Raw genomic sequence first — 6857 nt, forward strand, 5'->3', positions numbered from 1 at the left:
CCTAAAGGCAGAGCAAATTAACCATGGCTTGTTAACAACAACAGCACAATACATTTCAGCAAAGACGTGTTTTTTTTTTCTCCTGAATTGCTCTAAAAAAGCTTAACACAGGGGTGCAATCTTAAGTGCATTGTTAACACTGCAAAATATGACACATCAAGACATGCATACAAAATACTTAAGAAATCATATTTCTATATACTCAAATTTGGTTAAAACCACATAGCTTGCATGACAGCACTACAAAAACACATAAAAGTGAAACCCCATTGCCTTATCAACGGCTTTTATTATTGTTGTGGTCTTACTTCTTTAACATATTTCTTTTAGCCTAATACACAAGTGAGATAGACTAGTGCAAATATTACAAATAGGTCGTTAAACTAATATTAGCACAAGTTTTGCCTCAAACTACCTGACAAATGAAGCCACGCAATAGTGACGAAGGAGTTAAGATGAAGTTTATAATAAACTTTAACTCGGTTTCGCTAGCCATTTAAATAAATGAAAACATATAATACTTACATTTAAATGTGAATTTGCTGCCCACCACCGATCTCTAGTCTCGACCGCCTTTAAAAATAAATAAATAAATGCTGTCGTCAACGGCGCGCAATGACTTATGGGGTAGAATAGGGTAAGATAGGCCGCTAAGTGTTCATTTATGTATCCTTCCTTTCACGGGGAAACGAAGGACGCATTTGGCGTCGCTTTTGAATCAGGGTAGCCTTCGTCGCGTCGCAATGACGCAACCGGCCTTCAAATACGGACTTCGGAGGATGCAGAACTGAATTGGGACAGCCTTCATCGAGCCGCGTGACGCAATCGGCCTTCAAATGCGACCTTCCAAGGATGCAGCCTTTGAATTGGGACGTCCTTCGTCGCGCCGCTGTGACGCAATCGGCCTTCAAATGCGGCCAATCGTCCTTCATAATATTGCCTTCGGAGGATGCAGCCTTCACTTTGGGACACAGCTTATATGTCCCAAAATGCAGTACGATTGTGACGTCACCACACATCTCATCTAATCACCACCACAACAGACAACTCTATGATATATTAATTATATATATTTTTTGTTTAAAACAACCCAAACACACATAAACATTTGGATGCTGCATTAAACAAATTCTTAAAGAAAAAAAAAATGTAAATAATAAATCAACTCCACAGCTGATTCCAAGTGATCAAGGGCTTAGGACGTTCCAGTTCAGCCCATTGCAGTTTCCGCCAGTAGTGGGCACTCGCAATGACGTACATCCGAGTGAACGAGACGGAGGGAAGTTTGCGAGTGAAGGGCATGACAGTTTTGGACTGGAACGCAGCATTGGATAAGAGACGAAACCATGGACGAAACAATGGATGAAGACGCAGCAGGTCCATCCCGGGAATGTGCCAACCCGTGGCCCCACCTCACCAGACTATTTCAATTTTCTGAACAAGTTAATGATAGTTTTCGCTTCACGTGTTTGCTGTGTTTACCAATGTAAGCACTGTGGCAGTAGTTATATTAGAAAATATTTAGAAAATATACTCTTGTACTCTTGATACTCAAGTACTTTTAAAAACAAGTACTTCAGTACTTTTACTTAAGTAGACATCTGACTGTAGTACTTTTACTTGTACTTGAGTAAAATTTAGCAAGGGGTATCTGTACTTTTACTCAAGTAATGAAGCTGTGTACTCTGTCCGCCTCTGTATCTCTGTATATATATAGGCTACCTTTGATACTTTTTCAGGATTCTGAGTTTAAAAAGTTAAAAAAGAACTGAATTTATTTAAAATAGAAATCTTTTGTATACAATATACACTACCGTTCAAAAGTTTGGGGTCAGTCATTTTCTTTCTTTCTTTCTTTTTAAAATAAATGAATACTTTTATTCAGCAGCAACAATATTATGTGAGAGCATGAAAATATACTTTTTAAAGATTACTTTATTAATGGGATTCATAAGTTAACTCAAATGTATTAAGTGCTTGAAAAGCTAAGCTATATTTTTGCAATGTATTTAAATAGGGCGATATCAGGCAAATTGGGCCACTTTTTGGTTAATCGCTTAAGTTGGGACATTAACAAAAAACCTGTGTTCATATGATTAATAAGGACTGGTTTTTTTTTATTATATATAAAATATAATTGTTCAGGCTCTACAGGGTTTGAAACATAGCTTTCCCACATTTTTTGAGCAGTGTTCAGGTAAAATGGGCCAGTTAAAATGCAAAGAGAAACTGAGACATTTCTGATAAAACACATTTAACCCTCTGATGGTCTTTATTTATGTCTACACTTGAGGTTTTTGGGGTCTCTAGAGACCCCAGACAATAACATTTAATTTTGTAACAAGATAATATTTGTTTTTTTTACAAATGTAATTTTATTCTGTTTGTTAATGTTTTTACTCAACATTTGTGCAGTTTTTGGAGTTCTAAAGAATGGCGTTCGGAACACAAGGATCAAAGTGTGCTTGATGGTCATGTACAGTCCTCCTCGATGCATAATTAGCACAGCTGGGCGAGGACACTGCCCCCAAAAAACGTTCATCCTTTTTTCCATAGCGTCCTGTGTAGCGTTCAGTTCAAGATGACATGACTTGTAAAAAGAAAAATTATTATATTATAAAAAAATATTCATTTCATTTAGCACAGATCTGTTTTTGACAGAAAAAAGGCAGCAATGCCCAGAATCTTTTTCTGCTAGTTTCCCCTATGTGTCAGGATACACCCCCCAACTCGGCCCCGTTTGGTCTCAGGGGCCAAAAAACACCCTTTTGAGTGAAAGGGTAACTTTATTTATTTATTTATTTATTTATTTAACATATTTCCTATGCAAAGTTTTATAAATGATGCCCCTGGACACTATTATTAAACAGCATTGCGACATCCAGTGAGAAGTGGTTCAATTCGACATACCTCTGTTACAAACCACAAATCACTCTATGATTTAACTAGTTTTAAATCAGATGAAACAGCCTCAACATTCCCAACACACTTGATGAGGTAAACAGCAGAAACATTGTGCCATGAACGAAGTTAGAAGACTTTAAATCCCCTAATCACCACCTTTACATTTACCATGAATTGTAGTGTAGTAATTTACTATGGTTTGGCCAGAAATGTGGAATATTTATACTGAATACTAACTTATAGTCATTTAGGCCTATATTGCAGTAGATTAATTAGGTTGGTAGAGGAATATACAATTCATTTTGTGTATAGTTTTTACCTGTGTTTAGGCATTTTGTTATACAGTGGTAGTGAGTGAGTAACCATCTATGGTTTTACCTGTGGTTATCAAGTCTCACTGTTAGAATATTTTCATTTAAGCCTATAATAATTATAAATAAAATAATTCTTACCAATAGCTATGATCTTGTATAATTCATATTTTTGTACATATAGCTGTAAATAAGTTATTTATTAAATACTCATAAATCTGCATACTGTTGGGTACCACATTTCCAAGCAAATACAATACTTTTTTTAGGTTTACTTTAGCTTATTTATTGATACTGTTATGTTTCAATAAGTAATAAATAATGTTTCAATAAATAAGCTAAACCCACCGGCCCTCCTCAACATTTCGATTTAATAATCCGGCCCTCGAATGAAGCTAATTGAATAGCCCTGACCTAGGGGCATAACATTGCTCACTTTTCATGCAATTCATTTCATATAGTATAGCTCATAAGTCAAGTCTCAACTCTTGTTTAAGACATTGTTCATATGTAAAAAAAATATGCTTAATCCAATATCTGGTAATGCTTGAAATTTCTGTTTTCTCCGATTTGAGGTACAGTGGAGAACTTTGGTTATACCAGCTATAATCCTCTAGATAGAAAGGTCATCTTGGACTTAAATTGAAGCTTATAAACTTGGGAAGTTTTTCATGTACATTTGAGGCAGTGATATATATAATAAAATGCTTGAAAATTATCACTTTTGATGACAATTTGTCAGGCGGACAGCCATTTTTTAGTCTTTTGGGGTATGTTGAGGGTGATATTTGACAGAAAAAAGGCAGCAATGCCCAGAATCTTTTTCTGCTAGTTTCCCCTATGTGTCAGGATACACCATGCAAAATTTTAGGGTTATATGGCCATTTATGTAGCTGCAGTACCTTTATATTCACAATTACATCATTCCGCCAAAAGCTTTTCCCAAAAAGGGTGTTTTTTGGCCCCTGAGACCAAACGGGGCCGAGTTGGGGGTGGTCATTATCAACTTGTGATGGCCCAAGGTATAAGATAATAGGAAATAATAGTGAAAAAAAGGTAGCAAAAACATCCTGAGGAGTGGACCTGGCTCCCGGCCTATATGGTCAGTGGTCACCACAAGAAGTCCATGTAGATTAGATTTGTTGTAATAATGCCTATTAATATTTTGTGTCTACAAAAAATACAATATAGCCAACACAGGGTTCTTAATTTATTTGTAAATGAATAATTGCCGGAACAAAAACAGCAATCAAAATGCGCCGTGACCGAAATTTACCAACTTAAGTTTTCCCGAAACATCCACAACTCAGCACACTGAATAAATCCTGCTTTGCATGTGTGTGTGGTTTTCTATGAAATAAAGATAGGCCTATAAGAAAAATATATCTATAAATTACAGAAACGTCTGTATGTCTGTTATTCGCATATCTCTCGAAGTGTTAGTCTGATGGATTTCAATCTTGACAGGTGTCTCGCTACGGGCACGAGTAAGTGGTTTGGATTAGAAATGCTAAAGATATCGTTAAATATATCGATAAAAGAAGCACTTAGAAGCTTGTGGTTTAAAAATAAACATTCTGACATTATGGGTTGTATCAGTCAAAAAAGCCCCAAGAAGGTTGTAAACATTCTGACATAAACACTCTGTCAGCTACACTGTTTACTTCGGAATATTATAGTTTGGTTCCAAAACCAAACTATAATAACTCATTTGAGTAAAAATGTAAAAATGTGTTTTCTTTACCAAGAAAGTGGCAAGATGAAAACCACTATTTTCTGTTTCAAACTTTCACATACGCATCATAAATTCAAATTGTATTTATGTTATTATACGTTGTATTCAAAAATTCAAATCCAGATTTTGATTTTCAAAGATTTATTATAAAAACGGATTATCCCCCCCCCCCCCCCCCCCAAAATGCAATAAATTCATGACACTTTTTTTTTTTTTTTTCAAAATGCAATTAATCCATTGAATTTCATATTGAAACTGTTGAAAATACACAACAAAGTAAGTTGATCCACATATGACAGCCTCTGAACTCGGATAGGCTATACAGGCATTGGACTAAAATACAGTCGGCGATCAGCTGTAAAATGGCTTGGTCTTGCTCGGTTTTCGTTGACTTTGAGTACAAGAACTGAAAGTTTTTTTAAAGATCCCCTGGGGTCAACGTGTCAGCGTTCGACAGAAGTTTGATGCTGTCGTGTGAGAACAAGCAACAGCCGGCATTTTCCCTCCTCCCGTGTGCCTCATCTTCTTAATCTCCTCACGTAAATGATTAGATTTCGATGGCGTACGTTTCTTTTTTTTTATTTCTTTTTTATATATATATATATATATATATATATATATATATATATATATATATATATATATATATTTTTAATATTTTTTGTACTTTTTTAATTAACATTTTGCCAGTAACATTTGAAACCATAGTATTATATTCCAACGAAAGTTAGCAATGAATAAGAACAAACAATCTGTTACGAGGTATTTAGAATAACAGAATACAATTATGACGTACGTTTCTTCCCTATGGCAGAAACCATCACAGCTTCATCAATGCCGTCAAATGTATTCATTTTTTTTTTTTTGTTTGTTGATCAGACACACAACATTTTTTATAAAGCAAAACAAATGTTTGAAACAGATTAAAGTGCAAAAGAACTATAAAGAACAATATGTAACACTTTACAATTAGTTAACGTAAGTTAACTATAAGCTAAGCTATTTTTTTTTTTTTTTTTTTAATGCGTTAAGTATGCTAACGTTAACTAACAATGAGCGATAGCTACATCTGATACAGCTAGGCTATTATTGTTAGCTGTATCGCTGTTTATCTTCTATTCAACGACTTCTGTGAATCTCTGAAACCGAATCTCAGCGGCTATAACGACGGAACATTTGCTTCCCAAAAAACCATAGACTGTAAAAAATAGCAAAAAACACGGAAGTCAAAACTTGCTGCACGTGATTTAAACTTTTTTTTTTTTTTTAAATGGCAAAACAATATCGGTTACTTGATTCAAATACAATATGATACAATATAGGCTGCATTTCTTTATTATTGCTGTCTTTATCATCAATGCAAAAAAAAAAAAAAAAAAAAAGAAGAAGAAAAAAAAGTTTGCTTAATATTTTTGAGGAAACTGTGATATTTTTACTGTATTTTTGATCAATTAAATGCATCATGTTGAGACTTCTTTATATAGGCTATATAAAAAAACATTAAAGGAATAGTTTACTTAAAAATATAAATTGTTACCCTCAAGTTGTTGCAAACCTGTATGAATTTATTTCTTCTGCTGAACACAAAAGATATGTTGGAGGATGTCGGTAGCAGGACCACATTGACTTCCATAGTAGGAAAAATAAAATAACGTGGAACAAGTCAATGGGGTCCATCAACTGTTTGGTTACTGACATTCTTCAAAACATCTTCTTTTGTGTTCAGCAGAAGAAATAAATCCATACAGTTTAATTGAAACAACTTGAGGGTGAGTAAATAATGACTGAATTTTTCAAATTTTGACCACCAGTGTGTATTTGAAAAGCAAAATAATGATTGTTTTACTTCTTAATGTAATGTTAGGTAAGGCTTCGAAAGAAAAGCAAAGTTTGTATTTCGCTCCAGT

Source organism: Rutilus rutilus, assembly GCF_951802725.1.
Source record: "Rutilus rutilus genome assembly, chromosome: 22".
NCBI classification, from domain to species: Eukaryota; Metazoa; Chordata; class Actinopteri; order Cypriniformes; family Leuciscidae; genus Rutilus; species Rutilus rutilus.